Source organism: Bos taurus, chromosome 6, assembly GCF_002263795.3.
Source record: "Bos taurus isolate L1 Dominette 01449 registration number 42190680 breed Hereford chromosome 6, ARS-UCD2.0, whole genome shotgun sequence".
In the NCBI taxonomy this organism is placed as follows: Eukaryota; Metazoa; Chordata; class Mammalia; order Artiodactyla; family Bovidae; genus Bos; species Bos taurus.
In genome coordinates, this window is record NC_037333.1 from 1337706 (window position 1) to 1362438 (window position 24733).

At 36.5% G+C, this 24733-nt stretch overlaps 1 long non-coding RNA gene across 1 annotated transcript in view; it reads left to right on the plus strand.

Annotated features, from left to right (window-relative positions):
* Nucleotides 1-24733, plus strand: part of LOC132345468 (uncharacterized) — an 890490-nt gene that overhangs the window by 377335 nt on the left and 488422 nt on the right. Inside the window, exon 2 of the long non-coding RNA XR_009494809.1 lies at nt 11628-11702. This is a non-coding gene — a long non-coding RNA (uncharacterized lncRNA). The remainder of the gene's footprint in view (nt 1-11627; nt 11703-24733) is intronic.

Sequence of the window (24733 nt, forward strand, 5' to 3'; positions counted from 1 at the left end):
AATTTTGTTGTTTCATTAAGTATTCATACTTACAGACTGGAAGCCAAAGAATAAAATTTATGATTGTGCATAATTTTCTTTTGAGTACCTTCTTCTGAAATCAAATTTTACTGAAATCTTTTAGGCTTTCTGTGTATTTTTTGGTAGCTATTGTGTCTACTTAGCCATCATCTTCCCCTATAGATTAAGAATTTTAAAAATTTACAAAAATTGTACCATATTGCTATATCTCTTGAAAAAATTCTCAGAAATGTTTTTACATAGAAGCAATTCAGTTCAATTAAGTTCAGTTGCTCAGTCGTGTCTGACTCTTTGCGACCCCATGGAATTGCAGCACACCAGGCCTCCATCCATCACCAACTCCCGGACTCCACCCAAACCCATGTCCATTGAGTTGGTGATGCCATCCAACCATCTCATCCTCTGTCCCCTTCTTCTCCTGCCCTCAATCTTTCCCAGATCAGGGTCTTTTCAAATGAGTCAGCTCTTTGCATCAGGTGGCCAAAGTATTGGACTTTCAGCTTCAGCATCAGTCCTTCCAATTCAGGACTGATCTCCTTTAGGATAGACTGGTTGGATCTCTTTGCAGTCCATGGCACTCTCAAGAGTCTTCTCCAACACCACAGTTCAAAAGCGTCACTTCTTCAGCACCCAGCTTTCTTTATAGTCCAACTCTCACATCCATACACGACTACTGGAAAAACCATAGGTTTTTCCAAAGGTCCAAAACTAGATGGACCTTTGTTGGCAAAGTAATGTCTCTGCTTTTTAGTATGCTGTCTAGGTTGGTCATAACATTCCTTCCAAGGAGCAAGAGTCTTTTAACTTCATGGCTGCAATCACCATCTGCAGTGATTTTGGAGCCCAGAAAAATAAAGTCAGCCACTGTTTCCCCATCTATTTGCCATGAAGTGATGGAACCAGATGCCATGATCTTAGTTTTCTGAATGTTGAGCTTTAAGCCAACTTTTCCACTCTCCTCTTTCACTTTCATCAAGAGGTTATTTAGTTCTTCTTCACTTTCTGCCATAAGGGTGGTGTCATCTGCATATCTGAGGTTATTGGTATTTCTCTCAGCAATCTGGATTTCAGCCTGTGCTTCCTCCAGCCTAGCGTTTCTCATGATGTACTCTGTATATAAGTTAAATAAGTAGGGTGACAATATACAGCCTTGATATACTTATTTTCCTTTTAGAACCAGTCTGTTGTTCCATGTCCAGTTCTAACTATTGCTTCCTGATTTGCATATAGTTTTCTCAAGAGGCAGGTCAGGTGGTCTGGTAATCCCATCTCTTTCAGAATTTTCCCCAGTTTATTGTGATCCATGCAGTCAAAGGCTTTGGCATAGTCAATAAAGCAGAAATAGATGTTTTTCTGGAACTCTCTTGCTTTTTTGATGATCCAGTGAATGCTGGCAGTTTGATCTCTGGTTCCTCATATCCTTCAATAAAAAATAAATTAATTAAAAAAAAAACAGTCAAAACTTCAAGTGATCAAATTCTTTGTTATATAGTGTTTATAGTATGAGCTATAACTAAATTAAGTAACATTTGGCATTTGCTTTAAAATGAATAATTCATTACTTTTGAAATAAATATATTTATTATTTTTTATATATCATTCCTTAATGTGTCATAATACTTGATAACAGTGTTGGAGTCTACATAAACATTCTTTCTTAATATTAAGTTTTACTATGATCTTTGCCAAATGGAGAAAATTTCCATTATAACTCATAAAAGTTTTTGGATGATCTTCTGTACAGAATTACTGTGTCAGAAACCAAATTATGCACATTATATGTTCAAGAACTTATCATCTGTTATTTTCATTTTATGTCTGTTCTTCAACAAAAATAGTTATTGATCTTTTCAGAGATTTTATATATGAAGAAATTCAAACTACAAGGTTCTTTGCATAAAGGAACTGAAATGTTTTCTATTCATTTGAAAAAGTAAAATATAACAAACACCCAAAACCTGAGCTATCTTTTGTAGAGTCAAATAAAATGGATAACTGTTCCGTAAGAGTTGCTCTTCGATGAATATTTAAAAATATGTCTGCATTTTGAGACTTTAAGGGAATCCATTTGACTTGAATGGTTTTTTACTTGAGTCAACCCATTTGACTTGAATTGACTTTTTCAGGATTTTTCCCCCTGATATTAATAATTTTCCTGAAAGTCAGTAATAATTACAGACATGGAGGTGGGGGATAATGTAGTGTCCTCTTCCATCCATCGGGGATGATTCATATTACATTCTGCTAAAATGAATAGCTCTGAGGTTCTCCCTCTTTTTTCCTATTTGGTCATTTAACTCTTGTCATTTAAAGGTATTTTTGATGTTTTAAATAATTTTCTCTTCATTTTTTGTGTAAAGTTTTCCACTTTATTATAATAATAAAATAAACTTATTACAAATGCTGCATTCTAATAAACTTATCATAAATTTTATTGCATTTCTAATATCTAGGGAAAGCAATAAAATAATTTGATATGTTATAATATATAACCTGTATTGGAAAGAAGCAGAAACTTTAACACAGCATGTAATTTTGGTACTGACCAAATTTTCACACTGCTGCTGCTGCTGCTAAGTCGCTTCAGTCGTGTCCGACTCTGTGCGACCCCATGAACTGCAGCCTACCAGGCTTCTCAGTCCATGGGATTCTCCAGGCAAGAACACTGGAGCGGGTTGCCATTTCCTTCTCCAATACATGAAAATGGAAAGTGAAAGTGAAGTTGCTCAGTCATGTCCGACGCTTAGCAACCCCATGGACTGCAGCCTACCAGGCTCCTCCATCCATGGGATTTTCCAGGCAACAGTACTGGAGTGGGGTGCCATTGCCTTCTCCCAAATTTTCACACTAAAAATTAGCAATTCTTGGGATAAGATGATTGAATCATTGTGCAGTAATTTCTGATTTAAGCCTATATTAATATTTACCTTTGGATTATTCATTACTCATTCAGTTCAGTTCAGTATGGTAGCTCAGTCGTGTCCGACTCCTTGCGACCCCATGAATTGCAGCACGCCAGGCCTCTCTGTCCATCACCAACTCCCAGAGTCCACCCAAACCCATGTTCATTGAGTCGGTGATGCCATCCAACCATCTCATCCTCTGTTCTCTCCTTCTCCTCCTGCCCTCAATCTTTCCCAGCATCAGGGTCTTTTCAAATGAGTCAGCTCTTTGCATCAGGTGGCCAAAGTACTGGAGTCTCAGCTTCAACATCAGTCCTTCCAATAAACACCCAGGACTGATCTCCTTTAGGATGGACTGGTTGGATCTCCTTGCAGTCCAAGGGACTCTCAAGAGTCTTCTCCAACACCATAGTTCAAAAGCATCAATTCTTCAGCACTTAGCTTTCTTCACAGTCCAACTCTCACATCCATACATGACTACAGGAAAAATCAGAGCCTTGACTAGATGGACCTTTGTTGACATAGTAATGTCTCTGCTTTTTAATATGTTGTCTATGTTGGTAATAGCTTTCCTTCCAAGGAGTAAGTGTCTTTTAATTTCATGGCTGCAATCACCATCTGCAGTTATTTTGGAGCCTAGATAAATGAAGTCACCTACTGTTTCTACTGTTTCCCCATCTATTTGCCATGAAGTGATGGAACCAGATGCCGTGATCTTAGTTTTCTGAATGTAAACATACTTACATAATGATTCATATCAGAATTAAATCACCTTCCAGATTTAAATAAGGATTCAGCAATATTTTTATGTTGCAGTAAACAAAAAAACAAATAGTACAAAGTACAATAAAATATATTAAGTAAAGGCATTGCACTAACACCAGTGATTGATTTTTTAACTGTATGAATACACATACATGTATACATACATGCTAGATTAGATACATATGTAAGTAGTTAAAGAAGATCAAATAAAAAATAAAAAGAGAATTACAGAAAAGTTTATGAATGTATCAGTTTGGAGCTCCGCTTTAGAAGCACATGTTTTGATAGCTGTTCTAAAATCAATATTATATTTTGATTATAAAACCTTTAGTTTATTAAACTTACTCTTCCTTTGTAAATCCAAATAGAATGATGTATATTGATCCTTCTACCCTAACAGGGCAATTTATCCCATTTATTGAAAGTTGATCATAATAAATATGCAAATCATCTATATGGGATCAAACACTTATACTAAAAATATAAAGTTCACAATGAATAGATACCCTGAGATGTGCTAGGCTTGATCTGAGGAAGCAATGAGTCTACACTTTTAGTGAAACAATAATTTCACCTCTAACTTACATTCTCCCTCCCTCCTAAAGCATCTGCAACAGTCACAGGGAGTGGTTTGGAAGATAAATCTGATCTAATCATTATGTACCATCTGTTGATTAAATCTTGACATCGCCCTACTTCTGCCTGGATAATTTATTTCAAGGATAAGCTTATCTATTCAATTTTTAATTCACTTAGTTATATCTAGGATTTTTTCAGTCACCATCAAAGGTATTTTTCATACCCACTTCACAAAATGCTCAAATATATAAGAACCATGCTGGTGACCACAGTTTAGTCTCAATCTCTCCTTTCCCCAGATCTATCTCTTTATATGAGCTTTGTCTTTTTTCTCCTTGTCTCCCTCTGGCACCCCACTCCAGTACTCTTGCCTGGAAAATCCCATGGATGGAGGAGGCTGGTGGGCTGCAGTCCATGGGGTTGCTAGGAGTCAGACAGGACTGACCGACTTCACTTTAGCTTTTCACTTTCATGCACTGGAGAAGGAAATGGCAACCCACTCCAGTACTCTTGCCTGGAAAATCCCATGGATGGAGGAGCCTGGTGGGCTGTAGTCCAGGGGTCACTAAGAGTCCGACTTCACTTTCCCTTTTTTCTCTCTCCCCTTCCTTCCTCCTTTCTCTTTATCGTCCCTCTTTCCATATGACACACAAAGAAGTAAATTTTGGCCAGGTATCTATGAAAAAGCAGAGACATTACTTTGTCAACAAAGGTCCATCTAGTCAAGGGTCTGGTTTTGCCAGTAGTCTTGTATGGATATGAGAGTTGGATTATTTTTCAGATAATTGCTCAGACACAACTGAGCAACTGAACTGAACTGATCTATGAAAATCGAAGACCAGCTGGAAAACCTAAACGGCTGAAAAACGTGACGTGGATCTTGATCTCACAGTTGAGTCACAAGAGAAGCCTGAAATGGTAAAGAAGCAGAATGTATAATACTAATCTTGCTCATGCAATTAATGACAACCTACTTCTCCACGGTTTGCTAGGGTTTCTTTTTTTTTTTTTTTTTTCCATTGTACTAATCAGTTCAGTTCAGTTCAGTTGCTCAGCCATGTCCGACTCTTTGTGACCCCATGAATGGCAGCACGCCAGGCCTCCCTGTCCATTACCAACTCCTGGAGTTTACTCAAACTCATGTTCAGTGAGTTGGTGATGCCATCCAGCCATCTCATCTTCTGTCGTTCCCTTCTCCTCCTGCCCCCAATCCCTCACAGCATCAGGGTCTTTTCCAATGAGTCAACTCTTCGCATGAGGTGGCCAAAGAACTGATCTCCTTTAGAATAGACTGGTTGGATCTCTTTGCAGTCCAAGGGACTCTTAAGAGTCTTCTTTGCTTTCTGCCATAGGGGTGGTGTCATCTGCATATCTGAGGTTATTGATATTTCTCCCAGCAATCTTAATTCCAACTTGTGCTTCATCCAGCCCAGTGTTTCTCATGATGTACTCTGCATATAAATTAAATAAGCAGAGTGACAATATACAGCCTTGATGTACTCCTTTTCCTATTTGGAACCAGTCTGTTGTTCCATGTCCAGTTCTAACAGTTGCTTCCTGACTTGCATATAGGTTTCTCAAGAGGCAGGTCAGGTGGTCTGGTATTCCCATCTCTTTCAGAATTTCCACAGTTTATTGTGATCCACACAGTCTAAGGCTTTGGCATAGTCAATAAAGCAGAAATGGATGTTTTTCTGCAACTCTCTTGCTTTTTCGATGATCCAGCAGAAGTTGGCAATTTGATCTCTGGTTCCTCTGCCTTTTCTAAAACCAGCTTGAACATCTGGAAATTCATGGTTCACGTATTGCTGAAGCCTGGCTTGGAGAATTTTGAATATTACTTTACTAGTGTGTGAGATGAGTATACTAATAGATCCATTGATATTTCACAATACTTTGTATTTGTAACTCAGATTTTAATATCTAAATTTCATTTAGATTATCTGTATAAATTGTTATTTGAAACATGATAATTTTTCAAGTTATTCAATTTAATTTAAACATATCAATGTTAGCCATAATTAAAGCTAATGACAGTAATTGGACTATTTTGGGAAAAAGGATACTATTCTTTAATTCATAATGATGCCATTTGTGACTGTTCATGAATATTTGATTGCTAACACATTTTATTTAGAAGTATTTGAAAATGCACAATTAAAAGAAAATTAGTGAAAGTGTGTATAATCATAGTGGCTTCTTTTTAAAATTTTATTGAAAAATACAAAAGTTGAAGGAAATTCTCCTGGGTCTATACACTATTCTCTTGTGGAAACAGTTTTATTTCTGTTCTTGTTATTTCTCTAATTTTCTAACATTCTATTTATTATACAGAGTTTGAATTTGGTATTTCTACCATATATGGTTACAATGTGTTTCCAGTGGAAGCAGTTGACTTCCGTAAACCAAATTATTAATTTCACTGTCATGCTCTTAGGGAATTATTACAAAACCTCTGCTCATACCTCTCCACTGCATGGTGATTCTATACATAGATACAATGCTGATATGAAAATGACACGTTTTATCTACAGCTAAAATATTACTCTATGCATTCCTTGAAAAGATCAACAATAGCCTCTGTGACTGCAGTTTATTAAAAATACTACTTGATTACCTGATGATATTTCTTTCTAAAAATAAATAAATAAATAAAGAGAGATCTTCAAAGACTGACTGATAACACTTCACTGTATGAACAATGGGCATTCTTAGCCCTTTCAACCAAAAGAAACTTCAATATTTTTTCATAAACATTTCACACTTTGTTTATTTTATTACTGAGTCCAGTTGAGTTGTTTCCAGATATTATCTGTTCTCAATAATACTGTTGTTCAGTTCAGTTCAGTCACTCAGTCGTGTTCGACTCTTTGCGACCCCATGAATTGCAGCACGCCAGGCCTTCCTGTCCATCACCAACTCCCGAAATTCACTCAGACTCACGTCCATCCTGTCAGTGATTCCATTCAGCCATCTCATCCTCTGTTGTCCCCTTCTCCTCCTGCCCTCGATCCCTCCCAGCATCAGAGTCTTTTCCAATGAGTCAACACTTAGCATGAGGTGGCCAAAGTATTGGAGTTTCAGCTTTAGCATCATTCCTTCCAAAGAAATCCCAGGGCAGATATCCTTCAGAATGGACTGGTTGGATCTCCTTGCAGTCCAAGGGACTCTCAAGAGTCTTCTCCAACACCACAGTTCAAAAGTTAACAAAATTCTAGCAATCAGAATCCAACAACACATTAAAAAGATCATACACCATGACCAAGTGGGCTTTATCCCAGGGATGCAAGGATTCTTCAATATCCGCAAATCAATCAATGTTATACACCACATTAACAAATTGAAAAACAAAAACCATATGATTATCTCAATAGATGCAGAAAAAGCCTTTGACAAAATTCAACATCCATTTATGATAAGAACTCTCCAGAAAGCAGGAATAGAAGGAACATACCTCAACATAATAAAAGCTATATATGACAAACCCACAGCAAACATTATCCTCAATGGTGAAAAATTGAAAGCATTTCCTCTAAAGTCAGGAACAAGACAAGGGTGCCCACTTTCACCATTACTATTCAACATAGTTTTGGAAGTTTTGGCCACAGCAATCAGAGCAGAAAAAGAAATAAAAGGAATCCAAATTGGAAAAGAAGAAGTAAAACTCTCACTGTTTGCAGATGACATGATCCTTTACATAGAAAACCCTAAAGACTCCACCAGAAAATTACTAGAACTAATCAATGATTATAGTAAGGTTGCAGGATATAAAATCAACACACAGAAATCCCTTGCATTCCTATACACTAATAATGAGAAAACTGAAAGAGAAATTAAGGAAACAATTCCATTCACCATTGCAATGGAAAGAATAAAATACTTAGGAATATATCTACCTAAAGAAACTAAAGACCTATATATAGAAAACTATAAAACACTGGTGAAAGAAATCAAAGAGGACACTAATAGATGGCAAAATATACCATGTTCATGGATTGGAAGAATCAATATAGTGAAAATGAGTATACTACCCAAAGCAATTTATAGATTCAATGCAATCCCTATCAAGCTACCAACGGTATTCTTCACAGAGCTAGAACAAATAATTTTACAGTTTGTATGGAAACACAAAAAACCTGAAATAGCCAAAGCTATCTTGAGAAAGACGAATGGAACTGGAGGAATCAACCTACCTGACTTCAGGCTCTACTACAAAGCCACAGTTATCAAGACAGTATGGTACTGGCACAAAGACAGAAATATTGATCAATGGAACAAAATAGAAAGCCCAGAGATAAATCCACACACATATGGACTCCTTATCTTTGACAAAGGAGGCAAGAATATACAATGGATTAAAGACAATCTCTTTAACAAGTGGTGCTGGGAAAACTGGTCAACCACTTGTAAAAGAATGAAACTAGAACACTTTCTAACACCTTACACAAAAATAAACTCAAAATGGATTAAAGATCTAAATGTAAGACCAGAAACTATGAAACTCCTAGAGGAGAACATAGGCAAAACACTCTCCAACATACATCACAGCAGGATCCTCTATGACCCACCTCCCAGAATATTGGAAATAAAAGCAAAAATGAACAAATGGGACCTAATTAAACTTAAAAGCTTCTGCACAACAAAGGAAACTATTAGCAAGGTGAAAAGGCAGCCTTCAGAATGGGAGAAAATAATAGCAAATGAAGCAACGGACAAACAACTAATCTCAAAAATATACAAGCAACTCCTACAGCTCAACTCCAGAAAAATAAATGACCCAATCAAAAAATGGGCCAAAGAACTAAATAGACATTTCTCCAAAGAAGACATACAGATGGCTAACAAACACATGAAAAGATGCTCAACATCACTCATTATCAGAGAACTGAAAATCAAAACCACTATGAGGTACCATTTCACGCCAGTGAGAATGGCTGCGATCCAAAAGTCTACAAATAATAAATGCTGGAGAGGGTGTGGAGAAAAGGGAACTCTCTTAAACTGTTGGTGGGAATGCAAACTAGTATAGCCACTATGGAGAACAGTGTGGAGATTCCTTAAAAAACTGGAAATAGAACTGCCTTATGATCCAGCAATCCCCCTGCTGGGCATACACACTGAGGAAACCAGAAGGGAAAGAGACACGTGTACCCCAATGTTCATCACAGCACTGTTTATAATAGCCAGGACATGGAAGCAACCTAGATGCCCATCAGCAAATGAATGGATAAGAAAGCAGTGGTACATATACACAATGGAGTATTACTCAGCCATTAAAAAGAATACATTTGAATCAGTTCTAATGAGGTGGATGAAACCGGAACCTATTATACAGAGTGAAGTAAGCCAGAAAGAAAAACACCAATACAGTATACTAACACATATATATGGAATTTAGAAAATGGTAACAATAACCCTGTGTATGAGACAGCAAAAGAGACACTGATGTATAGATCAGTCTTATGGAGTCTGTGGGAGAGGGAGAGGGTGGGGAGATTTGGGAGAATGGCATTGAAACATGTATAATATCATATATGAAACGAGTCGCCAGTCCAGGTTCGATGCACGGTACTGGATGATTGGGGCTGGTGCACTGGGACGACCTAGAGGGAAGGGAGGGGAGGGAGGTGGGAGGAGGGTTCACGATGGGGAACGTGGGTATGCCTGTGGCAGATTCGTTTTGATATTTGGCAAGGCTAATGCAGTATTGTGGAGTTTAAAAATAAAATAAAATTAAAAAAAAAAAAAACACAAAAAATAAAAAACAAAAGCATCAATTCTTCTGAGATCAGCCTTCTCCACAGTCCAACTCTCACATCCATACATGACCACAGGAAAAACCATAGCCTTGACTAGACGGACCTTTGTTGGCAAAGTAATGTCTCTGCTTTTCAATATGCAGCCTAGGTTGGTCATAACTTTCCTTCCAAGGAGTAAGCGTCTTTTAATTTCATGGCTGCAGTCACCATCTGCAGTGATTTTGGAACCCAAAAAAGTAAAGTCTGACCCTGTTTCTACTGTTTCCCCATATGGGACCAGGTGCCATGATCTTTGTTTTCTGAATGTTGAGCCTTAAGCCAACTTTTTCACTCTCCTTTTAACTTTCATCAAGAGGCTCTTTAGCTCCTCTTCACTTTCTGCCATAAGGGTGGTGTCATCTGCATATCTGAGGTTATTGATATTTCTCCTGGAAATCTTGATTCCAGCTTGTGCTTCTTCCAGCCCAGCGTTTCTCATGATGTACTCCGCATATAAGTTAAATAAGCAGGGTGACAATATACAGCCTTGATGTACTCCTTTTCCTATTTGGAACCAGTCTGTTGTTCCATGTCCAGTTCTAACTGTTGCTTCCTGACCTGCATACAGGTTTCTCAAGAGGCAGGTCAGGTGTTCTGGTATTCCCATGTCTTTCAGAATTTTCCACAGTTTATTGTGATCCACACAGTCAAAGGTTTTAGCATAGTCAATGCAGCAGAAATAGATGTTTTTTTCTGGAACTCTCTTGCTTTTTCGATGATCCAGCAGAAGTTTGCAATTTGGTCTCTGGTTCCTGTGCCTTTACTAAAACCATCTGGAAGTTCACGGTTCACGTATTGCTGAAGCCTGGCTTGGAGAATTTTGAGCATTACTTAAACATTTAAAATACATCTTTTGAGGGAACACATATTGAAGTCATCTTTGCCTTCTATTGGAGTGGACCCTGAAATAAATAAGGGGTAGAATACTTGTTGCTGTGTTGTACCTGGGGATACAGAGACTGAATCATGTGGCTGGTGAATATTTCCTCTTGATGTGCTGCTTGAATATATAAAGATACCAAATTGAAAGTTACTTATATTCAAAGAGTATTCTCTTGCTTGTCCTTTAAGTGCCTCACCTTTTCATTTATCCTCAATATATTTAAGACATTCTATCAATTTCCAACTATTGTTATGAAATAACTGTATCAAACTGTAGCTGGATATTCTAGTCTTATCTTTTAGTTTGTCCTCTGTCTTTGGGGCTAATAGCTCAGTATCTTAGAAATTCAGCAGCACATACATGGCATAAACAGCCTTCTTATGTCTTACACTGGAAGAGATTGTTTTGAACTTTTTATTACAAAATAAAAATCCAATTGACTCTTCTTAATGTACTAACGTGTTTACAAACTTGGGGGCTGTTTAGAAAGTGATATAAATTCTTTCACATGATCTGAATATTGGTACAAATGACGTTCAGAACATTCCCTATTATAAAGACCTACAGTTTGTACAAGTAGAATCTTTCCATTAAACAGTCTCAGTTTCCTTAAAGTTGTTTTCTTTTCCTTTTCTTAAGTTCAGCCTTTAATTTGTTTATTTCAATTTTCTTTTTCAGGAAATATAACCAAGAAGAGTTCTGAGAGAATATCCTCATTTGTCCTTCTGGGATTAAACAAGAATACTGTATTTTGTAAGTTCATCTATTTTTATCTTAGTAAAGAAAAGTTTCTGCTTCAGATAACCAGGTTTCTTTTTTCTTTTTTTCATTTAGAATTAGAGTTGAATTTTTATTTAATAGAAGACTTAATTATTTTATTTTATTTTTTATTTTTTTTTAATTTTTATTCTTTTGTTTTATATTCTTTTACCTAAATTTCATTCAATTTCAATGAATAGTGAAAAGCATTTCCTTATTTGGTGACCTCTACTTAACTGTATCTATTAGTCAATATTTTGATGACTTGTGATAAGAACTGTATCAGTTGGTGAGTTAATTTAAAAGGGCAGTACTCTCAGCAATAGTGATTTGGCCAGAGTGGATATATTGGTAGTTATAATGTCCTGTATTTTACTGAACAGATATTTTCCATTTGATTTGTAACAACTACTTCTTGCAGCCTGATGAAGGTAATTGAATACTGACCATCTTTGTGTGTTACTAAACTTGGATTTTACATTCAAGGATTATTCTTTATGATGTACGCTTTGTCTAACACTTATGTATTTTCCATAACACAAGGCAAACAAAAACTACTATGCGGAGTCATGAGTAACATTAAATTGAATGTTTCTTGAACCTTCAAATTTACAACTCTTCTGATTATCTCATGATTGAGAATTTTGTCATTTTAGTTTCTAAAATTCAATATAAAACAAATAGATTTCTCCCTCTTTTACAAACTGCCTTGATACAAAATAGCCACCTTGCCTGTAGTTATGTTTCTGACTGACCCAGGAGACTGAAGGAATGTAGTACACCTCATGTAAGCTGGTACTTGCAGCTTCTTATTTTCTTGTCTGTCTTAGGTTTTGTTTTCGTTGCTTTTTATTCAAGTAGCCATTTCCACTAAATAAGATAAAAATTATGTGATGTCCCCCCTGCAATAAATGGGTGAGAGGGTCAACTGGATGAAAAGATATATCTGGAGATCTGTAATAGTGGCACAACGGCCGTTCTGAGTGAATTCAGCAGAGGTATTTTGTTGCCCAGTATTTTTAAACAAGCTGAATTAATGCTGAGTATGGCCACATGAAAAACACTCTAAAATTAGAGTAGATTTTATAAATGTATATAGTATTTAGGAAGGCATAAATTAGAAAGATCTTGAAACTGGTGGAGAATCACAAAAAACAGGAGGGAAGTTTTATAAACAAAAATATTAACACATCTCATGACAAAAAATAAGGATTATGTTGAATATTAAAAAAAATCTTTATCTAAAATTTAAACTAATATACAGCAACTCCACTTTTTTTCAAGTCCTATCCATTTATGTTACTATTTTTCTCAATGGAAATCATGTTTTCCCCAAAATGCATTGCATTTAATAAAAAGGGTAAATTTTCTATTTTTATTAACAATTACTCTATGCATTTCTCCCTCTTAAATTACATTTTTATCTTTAATGATAGCATCGTGATAAGTTTCTACAATTTTATATTAATAAGAAATATTTGTTCAATATTTACTATGTATCAAGCCCTATGCATGAAAAATGGCAAAGAACAGTGTTGAATATGACCTTCACCATCTTATCAGGGTGAAAATATATTTTCTATTAGGATTTCACAGAAGTTTTCTGTTACCCAGTCACTACATCAGTCCATACAAGACTAAGAAATCCAAGTTGGGAGATGTGTTGTTGCTGTTGTTCAGTTGCTAAGTCATATCCAACTCTTTCTGACCCCGTGGACAGTAGCACTCCAGTCCATCACTCCAGTAGCACTTCTCTGTCCACCACTATCTCCAGGTGTTTGCTGAAATTCATGTCCATTAAGTTGGTGATGCTGTTTAACCATCTCATCCTCTGCCACCCTCTTCTTCCTTCCGTCAGTCTTTCCCAGCATCAAGCTCTTTTCCAATGAGTCACCTCTTCTCATCAGGTGGCCAAAATATTAAAGGTTCAGCTTCAGCATTAGTCATTCAATGAATATTCAGGGTTTATTTCCTTTAGGATTGACTGGTTTGATCTCCTTGCTGTCCAAAAGGGACTCTCAAGAGTCTTCTCTAGTACTATAGTTTGAAAGCATCAATTCTTTGGCACTCAGCCTTCTTTAAGGTTCAATACTCACATACATACATGACTACTGGGGGAAAATAGCTATGACTATATGGACCTTTGTTGGCAAAGTGGTGTCTCTGCTTTGTAATATGCTGTCTAGGTTTGTCATAGCTTTCCTCCCAAGGAGCAAGCATCTTTTAATTTCATGGGTTCTGTCACTATCCACAGTGATTTTGGAGTTCAAGGAAAGAAATCTGTCACTGTTTCCACGTTTCCCCCTCTATTTGCCCAGTAAGTGATGGGAGTGGATGCCACGATCTTAGTTTATTGAATGTTGAGATTCAAGCCATCTTTCTCGCTGTCCTCTTTCACCTTCATCAAGAGGCTCTTTAGTTACTCTTCGTTTTCTGCCAATAGAGTGGCATCATCTTCATATCTGAGGTCATTGACATTTCTCCAGTGATCTTGGTTCCAGCTTGTGATTCATCTAGCCCAGCATTTCTCATTGGAGAATGCAATGGCACCCCACTCCAGTACTCTTACCTGGAAAATCCCATGGACGGAGGAGCCTGGTATGCTGCAGACCATGGGGTGGCGAAGAGTTGGACACGACTGAGCGACTTCACTTTCACTTTTCCCTTTCATGCATTGGAGAAGGAAATGGCAACCCACTCCAGTGTTCTTGCCTGGAGAATCCCAGGGACAGGGGAGCCTGGCGGGCCGCTGTCTATGGGGTCGCACAGAGTCGGACACGACTGAAGCGACTTAGCAGCAGCAGCATTTCTCATGATATACTCGGCATATAAGTTAGATAAGCAGGGTGACAATACACAGCTTTGACATTCTCCTTTCGCAATTTTGAATCAGTCTGTTGTTCTATGTCTGGTTCTCACTATTGCTTCCTGATCCGCACACAGGTTTCTCAGGAGGTTTGATATTCCCATTCAAGAATTTTCCAAAGTTCATTGTGATCCACACAGTCAAAACCTTTAGCATGGTCAGTGAAGCAGAAGTAGATGTTTTCTAGAATCTCTTTGCTTTCTCTATGATACAACAAATGTTGGCAATTTTATCTCTGGTTCCTCTTCTTTTTTTAAACCCAGCCTATTCTGGAAGTTCTTGGTTTATGTACTACTGAAGCCTAATTTGAAGAATTTTGAGCATAACCTTGTAGCATGTGAAATGAGCACAATTATATGGCAGTTTGAAATTATTTGGCAGTGCCCTTCTTTGGGATTGGAATGAAAACTGATCTTTTTCAGTCCTGTGGCCACTGCTGAATTTTCCCAATTTGGAGTTATAGAGGTATTATTAGAACTTAGATTCGTTAGATAGAATTTTAAGATCAGGAACAAATATGTTATTGTCTTGGTCAAACACTTCTTGATTGCTCTGGATACTTGTGGTCTATTTCATCAATGAAGAATCTGGAATGTGCAGAGAAGGTACAGGGAAGAAATAAATATCATGATTGAATATTCTCAGTAATAGAATCATAGTATCTCTGATGAAAATTTTAAAGAAGTAGAATGGTTTCACTTGAAAAAGAAAACACAGTGAAATAACTGAACATTATTCTTCAACATATATGAATAAATATTACAAAAATTATTTATTTTATAGCAATTAAAAAAGTAAAAGTACAATAAACCTGTTGTATTAATAGTGAAGATTTCCATGCTGAGAGAATGTTTAAGCACTAGAACCACCACAGACATAAATTTGAAAAGCCCTTATTTTGAAAGACTTTTCAAACAACACAGATCCTGCCTTGTATAGACTATCTGAGGGAAAAAATGCTAATCCAACATGAAATTTTCCAAACCTAGGATTATATGATCATGCATTAGTTACTGCTTTACATTTTGTAATAGATCATTAGTTTCAATCAACACTGGCTTTGCTTTTCTAAGATCATATAGAGGAGGAAGCTAACTGGGTTAGCAAAATATCCCCTACTCAGCTATGGCCATTTGAATAGATGTCTGGTCCCTGATGGAGAATTAATATTGTTTTCTCTAAGGATGTGATGGATGATCAAAGAGGACCCTCTACCTTTGGAATTATAACTTCCCTGGGAGCTCTACTAATTTCATATGGCTGAAATCCATCTAAACAGATGTTTTAATGACCACATTATAAAAATAAGATCTATCTTTTTGCTGTCCATTATAACTCTTCCCTTAAAAGAGAATTATACTTCACAAGGCAATATCTAAAAACAGAGACTATTTTTTTTTTCTGGTAGTTTAGATCATGAATATTTCTAGCTTAGAAATCACTCTATCTTCTGGCTGATACTAGTTATTTCATAGACTTTCTTTTTTCTTTTCTTTTTTTTGTATTCCCAAATCTGCCTCATTTTATTTATTTTTCATTTAATATATGATATTATGCATGTTTCAATGCCGTTCTCCCAAATCATCCCACCCTCTCCCTCTCCCACAGAGTCCAAAAGACTGATCTAGACATCAGTGTCTCTTTTGCTGTCTCGTAAACAGGGTTATTGTTGCCGTCTTTCTAAATTCCATATATATGCGTTAGTATACTGTATTGGTGTTTTTCTTTCTGGCTTACTTCACTCTGTGTAATAGGCTCCAGTTTCATCCACCTCATTAGAACTGATTCAAATGTATTCTTGTTAATGGCTGAGTAATACTCCATTGTGTATATGTACCACTGCTTTCTTATCCATTCATCTGCTGATGGACACCTAGGTTGCTTCCATGTCCTGGCTATTATAAACAGTGCTGCGATGAACATTGGGGTACATGTGTCTCTTTCCCTTCTGGTTTCCTCAGTGTGTATGCCCAGCAGTGGGATTGCTGGATCATAAGGCAGTTCTATTTCCAGTTTTTTAAGGAATCTCCACACTGTTCTCCATAGTGGCTGTACTAGTTTGCATTCCCACCAACAGTTTAAGAGAGTTCCCTTTTCTCCACACCCTCTCCAGCATTTATTGCTTGTAGACTTTTGGATCGCAGCCATTCTGACTGGCGTGAAATGGTACCTCATAGTGGTTTTGATTTGCATTTCTCTGATAATGAGTGATGTTGAGCATCTTTTCATGTGTTTGTTAGCCATCTGTATGTCTTCTTTTTCAAGAAATTCAGTAGAGATAAAATCATGCAAATCAAAACCACAATGAGGTACCATTTCAAGCTGGTCAGAATGGCTGCTATCAAAAAGTCTACAAACAATAAATGTTGGAGAGGGTGTGGAGAAAAGGAGACCATCTTACACTGTTGGTGGGAAGGCAAACTAGTACAGCCACAATGGAGAACAGTGTGGAGATTACTTTAAAAAACTGGAAATAGAACTGCATGTGACCCAGCAATCCCACTACTGGGCATACACACTGAGGAAACCAGAACTGAAAGAGACAAATGTACCCCAGTGTTCATCACAGCACTGTTTACAATAGCTAGGACATGGAAGCTACCTAGGTGTCCATCAGCAGGTGAATGGATAAGAAAGCTGTGGTACATATACACAATAGAATATTACTCAGCTATTAAAAAGACAGTATTTGCATCAGTTCTAATGAGGTGGATGAAACTGAAGCTTTTTATACAGAGTGAAGTAAGTCAAAAAGAAAAACACCAATATAGTATATTAACACATATATATGGAATTTAGAAAGATGGTAGCAATGACCCTATATGCGAGACAGCAAAAGAGACACAGAGATAAAGATCAGACTTTTGGACTCTGTGGGAGAAGGAAAGGGTGGGATGATTTGAGAGAATAGCACTGAAACATGTATATTATCATACATGAAACACATCTCCAATCCAGGTTCGATGACTGAGACAGGGCGCTCAGGGCTGGTGCACTGGGATGACCCTGAGGGATGGGATGGGGAGGGAGGTGGGAGGGGGGTTCAGGATGGGGAATACATGTACACCCATGGCTGATTCATGTTAATGTATGGCAAAAACCATTGCAATATTGTAAAGTAATTAGCCTCCAATTAAATACATTAATTATTTTTTTAAATCAGCATTATATTTTTATTTCAATTAAAAAATAATTCAAGCAAATTAATATTTGTGCTAAGAACTGTGGGAAACATAGGAAAAGTTCAAAAGATGACCAGTTATTTCAAATTGCTAGTCTCATTGTGGAGAAAAATCAATTATATACAAATTAAATGTAGGAATAAAGCCAGTAGAAAACACAGGTTCTGTTATAACCCTCTGACTTCCTGAAACGTTTTAAGTCTATCCTTTGTAGGCCACATACATGGTTAAAGAGATGTAGAAAGGAACAATGAATGAATGAATAAAGTGCTGCAGTTATTCAAGAGAGTCTATGTAACTAAATTTGAGAAATGAAATACAGGGAAAACTAAAGGACTCACATCACATACAGTATAAAGTAAAAACAGACTTGGCTTAAGAATTTATTTAGAATGTAATGATAAATTCTAACTTTTAAAGGTCTTGGAAAGCAAATTTTATAAAATGAGTAGTTAGCAGGAAAGCTAAGAAGGTAAGATTAGTCTAAGCCAGGAAAGGTCTTAACTCCATGCTGGGAAGCCTATATTTTATTCAGTGGGAAGGTTAGTCACCAGAGACATTTCACTGAAGTCATCTCCTAGTCAATTCCTGACTACCTGACAAGGGGGAAAAGGGTGAGAAAAATAAAAAAATGATGTCATACTTCTAACTCTGAATAACTGGAAAAAATGTGCTATGGGAGATGGAAACATGAAAATTAATAGATTAGGGTGAAGAGGGCAATTTGCATGGTTGATGCAGGAAGTGAAATTTTCCAGTTTTTGTAACATCCTTATCTTATTTTCCAAGAGTGTCTAACCTCTACCCATGTTTTCATTTCTTTCTTTTTTTTTCATTTAATATATTTGAAGGTAATATTTTCAGTATAATTTGTTAACTGCTTTTATATACATGAGTTTTGTATACAGTTTTTGTCATTATGGCAGATTTTTTTTCTTTTTTAAAAATTTTTATTTAAGTATAGTTGACTTACAATGTGTTTAATTTCCAATGTAAAGCAAAGTGACTCAGTTATACATATATATATATATATATATATATATAAACTTTTTTCATATTCTTCTCCATTATACTTTATCCCAGGACACTGAATATAGTTTCCTGTGTTATACAGTAGGACTTTTTTTTTTTTTTTAATTTCAAGCCTATTCCTTTTGCTTTTAATGTTATTGGAAACTTTGATACTAAAACAAATATATTATTTTTATTCACATTTACTTTATACTGTTACTGCACCTCTAGTCTATCTAAAGTGAAATTTTAGGTGAATAAACTTAGAAGTTCTTGAAGTTGTAAAAGAATAGTTCATTCATTTTGGAGTAGTTTTTATTCACATGAAGTCCAGAGTCGACATTCAGGAGTAATCTGAACAGTTTGTTTTATAACAATGGGGACTTTGTAGAAAGCGGATTTGATTCCATGTTCCGCTGACAAAGATTCTTCTTACTTTCCTGAAAGAGAAAGACATTTGGTTACAAAGAGATAATTATGAGGTGGAGGCTTAGTAATTTCATGTGTTAATTTCCACATTCACTAATAAACATCTATTTATGATGTGGCTGGAAAACACATATATTCTCTGAGAAAGACAAAACTATGCTTGTCCTGACATTTTAAAAGTTTATTTAGGTATTTAAGCAATATTTGTAAAAATATACATAATGTACATAAAAGAGAGTAGAACAGATGGTACAGATACCTACTGAAGGAAGTTGAAATAGAACGAAAAGCAACTTCAGTTCAGTTCAGTCACTCAGTCGTGTCCAACTCTTTGCAACCCCATGGACTGCAGCATGCCAGGCTTCCCTGTCCATCACCAAATTCCTGGAGCTTGCTCAAACTCGTGTACATCCTGTCAGTGATACGATCCAACCATCTCATCCTCTGTTGTCCCTTTCTCCTTCTGCCTTCAATCTTTCCTAGCATCAGGGTCTTTTCTAATAAGACAGTTCTTTGCATCAGGTAGCCAAAGTATTGGTGCTTCAATTCAGCATCAGTCTTTCCAATAAATCAGATCAGATCAGTCGCTCAGTCGTGTCCGACTCTTTGCGACCCCATGAATCGCAGCACGCCAGGCCTCCCTGTCCATCACCAATTCCCGGAGTTCACTCAGACTCATGTCCATTGATCAGTGATGCCATCCAGCTGTCTCATCCTCTGTCATTCCCTTCTCCTCCTGTCCCCAATCCCTCCCAGCATCAGAGTCTTTTCCAATGAGTCAACCCTTCACATGAGGTGGCCAAAGTACTGGAGTTCCAGCTTTAGCATCATTCCTTCCAAAGAAATCCCAGGGCTGATCTCCTTCAGAATGGACTGGTTGGATCTCCCTGCAGTCCAAGGGACTTTCAAGAGTCTTCTTCAACACCACAGTTCAAAAGCATCAATTCTTCGGTGCTCAGCTTTCTTCACAGTCCAACTCTCACATCCATACATGACCACAGGAAAAACCATAGCCTTGACTAGACGGACCTTTGTTGACAAAGTAATGTCTCTGCTTTTGAATATGCTCTCTAGGTTGGTCATAACTTTCCTTCCAAGGAGTAAGCATCTTTTAATTTCATGGCTGCAGTCACCATCTGCAGTGATTTTGGAGCCCAGAAAAATAAAGTCTGACACTGTTTCCACTGTTTCCCCATCTATTTCCCATGAAGTGATGGGACCAGATGCCATGATCTTCGCTTTCTGAATGTTGAGCTTTAAGCCAACTTTTTCACTGTCCACTTTCACTTTCATCAAGAGGCTTTTGAGTTCCTCTTCACTTTCTGCCATAAGGGTGGTGTCATCTGCATATCTGCGGTTACTGATATTTTTCCTGGAAATCTTGATTCCAGCTTGTGCTTCTTCCAGTCCAGTGCTTCTCATGATGTACTCTGCATATAAGTTAAAAAAACAGGGTGACAATATACAGCCTTGAAGTACTCCTTTTCCTATTTGGAACCAGTCGTTGTTCCATGTCCAGTTCTACCTGTTGCTTCCTGATCTGCATACAAATTTCTCAAGAGGCAGATCAGGTGGTCTGGTATTCCCATCTCTTTCAGAATTTTCCACAGTTTATTGTGATCCACACAGTCAAAGGCTTTGATATAGTCAATAAAGCAGAAATAGATGCTTTTCTGGAACTCTCTTGCTTTTTCCATGATCCAGTAGATGTTGGCAATTTGATCTCTGGTTCCTCTGCCTTTTCTAAATCCAGCTTGAACATCAGGAAGTTCACAGTTCACATATTGCTGTACAAAAAAGATCTTCACGACCCAGATAATCACGATGGTGTGATCACTGACCTAGAGCCAGACATCTTGGAATGTGAAGTCAAGTGGGCCTTAGAAAGCATCACTATGAACAAAGCTAGTGGAGGTGATGGAATTCCAGTTGAGCTATTCCAAATCCTGAAAGATGATGCTGTGAAAGTGTTGCACTCAATATGCCAGCAAATTTGGAAAACTCAGCAGTGGCCACACGACTGGAAAAGGTCAGTTTTCATTCCAATCCCAAAGAAAGGCAATGCCAAAGAATGGTCAAACTACCACACAATTGCACTCATCTCACACACTAGTAAAGTAATGCTCAAAATTCTCCAAGCCAGGCTTCAGCAATATGTGAACTGTGAACTTCCAATAAATAGTCAAGGTTAATTTCCTTTAGGGTTGACTGGTTTGATCTTGCAGTCCAAGGGATGCTCAAGAGTCTTCTTCAACACGACAATTCAAAAGCATAATTTCTTTTTATTCTAAATTATTTTTTACTAATACTTAGGGAAATATTAAGTTGATTTTCAAAAGTATCATTTATGTTGTTGATGCTTTTGAAAAGAAACAATATTTCCCTAAGTATTAGTAAAAAATAATTTAGAATTAAAATTTTTATTAGTGAGTTTTCAAGAAGATTATAAAGAATAGGGAAATGGGTACATGTGGATTCTTATGGGGCCTCTTCAATCAGTTGTGAGAGATTGGAATTGATAACAATGATTTTAGCAAGACAAACTAATTTCTTATGATCTATTCTTCATCAGTTTTTACCATTTTACTTTTAACATATATCACAATATATTTTTAATCTTATTGTTGTTGTTAAGTCACCCAGTCATATCTGACTCTTAGCAACCCCATGGACTGCAGCACACCAGGCCTTCCTGTTCTTCACCATCTCCCAAAGTTTGCCCAAGTTCATGTCCATTGCATAGTGATACCACCCAGCCATCTCATCCTCTAATGACTTCTTCTCATTCTGCCCTCAATCTTTCCCAGCATCACGGACTTTTCCAATAGTTGGCTGTTCTCACCAGATGATCAAAATACTGGAGCTTCCACATCAGCATCAGTTCTTACAATATTCAGAGTATTCAGGGTTGATTTCTTTTAATATTGACTGGTTTTATCTCCTTGCTGTCCAAGAGACTTTCATGAGTCTTCTCCAATGCCACAGTTTGAATATTATTAAATCTTTCTAATTTAAAAGTCATTTGATGACTGGAAAGAAAAATATAAACTATGAGCTCAAACCCAATGATAAAAGATGAAAGAAATGAGCTGAGCACAAAATTGGACTGGAGACTTTTTAAGGTTGTTCAGTCATGTCCGACTTTTTGCTACCCCATGGACTCCAGCACACCAGGCCTCACTGTCCATCACCATCTCCTGGAATTTACTCAAATTCGTGCCCATTGAGTCAGCGATGCCATCCAACCATCTCATCCTCTGTCATCCCCTTCTACTCTTGCCTTCAATCTTTCCCAGCATCAGGGTCTTTCCAATGAATCAGTTCTTCACATCAAGTGGCCAAAGTCTTGGAGTTTCAGCTTCAGCATCAGTCCTTCCAATGAATATTCAGGACTGATTTCCTTTAGGATGAACTAAAGGAAACTTTAGGAGACATTTTATGTCCAAACAAAACAAGTATGTTGGGTAAAGCTATGGAATTTCAGTGTATAGCTTGAAGTCTGTTAGCCTAATCTTGTCTAAACTAAGAAAGGATAGCAGTTCATCAAGAGAATCATCTTTTTTCCCCGTATGTAATAAGGATGCTTACACGATTCAATTATATAATGACATGTATTCTCAGCAGCAACTTTGTGAAATATATGAAAAGTCTTCCACATATCGTTGCTTGTTTCCTGTATAAGCCTTTGGTAGACACCTTGAACAAAACTTAAATGCAATTATACAAGAAAACAAAGTGGTTATGGTAGCTTTCTGATTATCTAGAAACACTGGAAGGAAGCCTGAAGAATTGTGAAGGAGTAAGTAGTTGACAGCTTAGACAATTATCTTAGACAAATATCAACTATCTAAGCAAGTTTAAGGTAGGAGTTTTATGGCAAAACTTAAGTGAAGTTCTAGTGAGAGTCTGAAGGGCAGGAATTCTTCATTACTTTCTGAAAAAGCACCTCTATGCTCTAGACGTCAGCTATGTTGTAAATAAGATGTTTCACTGTGAAAATTAAAACTTGTTAATTCATTCACTTAGGCAACACATACTATTTGGTAGTATATATTGTTGGCCATTCTATTCATCACCAGAAGTTGAGGCACCCCTGTGCAGTAAGAAAATTTTTGTCTGGAAAGAATTCTAAATGGATAAAAGATTGTTTAAAGGAAATCTAGAAGTTTTATATGTCTTTATCTTAAAGATCTGTCAGAAGCTCTTGAAGAAATATTACATACCGTCAATGCGGTAAAACCTGTTTACTCTCTTAAGGACTTTAATCTGACTGAAATTCCATTGTCATGAATCTGCTAGTTAACTCAGTGTCCAATATAGTGATAGAAGTGTGTGCATTCCACCTGCTCTTTATTTCTCTCTCTCTGTTTCACACTAGAGAATTATGACCATTTAGTGTTTTGGAGTAAAGCTCTGAATACCTCTAAATGAGAAAACATTGTTATGTAGCATAAGTACAAGTGAGTAAGTGTAAAAATCAGAAGCCTCTAAAAGAAAAATTATTTTCTTTCCAGTTAGAGATTAGAGATAAATACAGTAAGCATCAATTCTAAAAGTAATAAAATTTAATTCATTATTCCTTCTCATCAGCTGTACCAAAGGTCTTTGTTGATTAACCAAGAGACACGTCTCTTCTTTGTTCACAATTACAATCAACTGCATAATTGGTCATCTATGATACACACAACTATATATGTATACTAGATAACCAACAAGGACCTAGTGTATAGAACAGGCAATTATACTCAATATCTTGTAATAACCTATAATAGAATGTAATAAGTACATAATTATATATATACACACACATATATATAATAGAATCACCTTGCTCTATACCTGAAACTATATTGTAAATCAAATATATTTCAATATCTTTAAATTAACTAAAAGAAAATCAACAAAATAAAAAATATTAAGTTTTTTATTTTTATTGCCTTTTAAAAATTCACACAATATGGACACACACATTGCTGATATTATAGCCCCAGAAACAATACAGACAAAATTTCCTTTTAAATAATTTATTCATTTAAAAAGACTTTCTTTAAGTGTGACAAACTCTAATTTGTTTCTTCAGTATAATTAACCACTGTGACTTTATATTTCATCTGTCTTAACATCCACATTAATGAATTCACCTTCTGTCCTGCTTTAAACTTGATATTGAAAAGGGTTTTATACATCATTGCTTGTTAGTACGCCTCAGGTAATTGGCCCTACTGCAATAACTTATATAATACTTCTCTGAGAAATTCAGAGGGAATTTCTCAAGGAATAGAGTTTGTCTCAAACTCATTTTGTTTCAGTTAAGTCATTATCAACATTGAAGATGTTTTAACACAGAAATATATGAAATCCCAGAAATTGAGAGTGAAGTTTTTATACAAAGCCAACAGACATTTAGTATTATTTCATGTAGCCTCAAATTTCCTTAACATTAATGTTATACATTCTTTAGTTTCTATTATTAAATACATGAAAATTAGCTCCTTGCAAGTTTATGTATAACAGAATAGTATGTAAATGTCAATCTA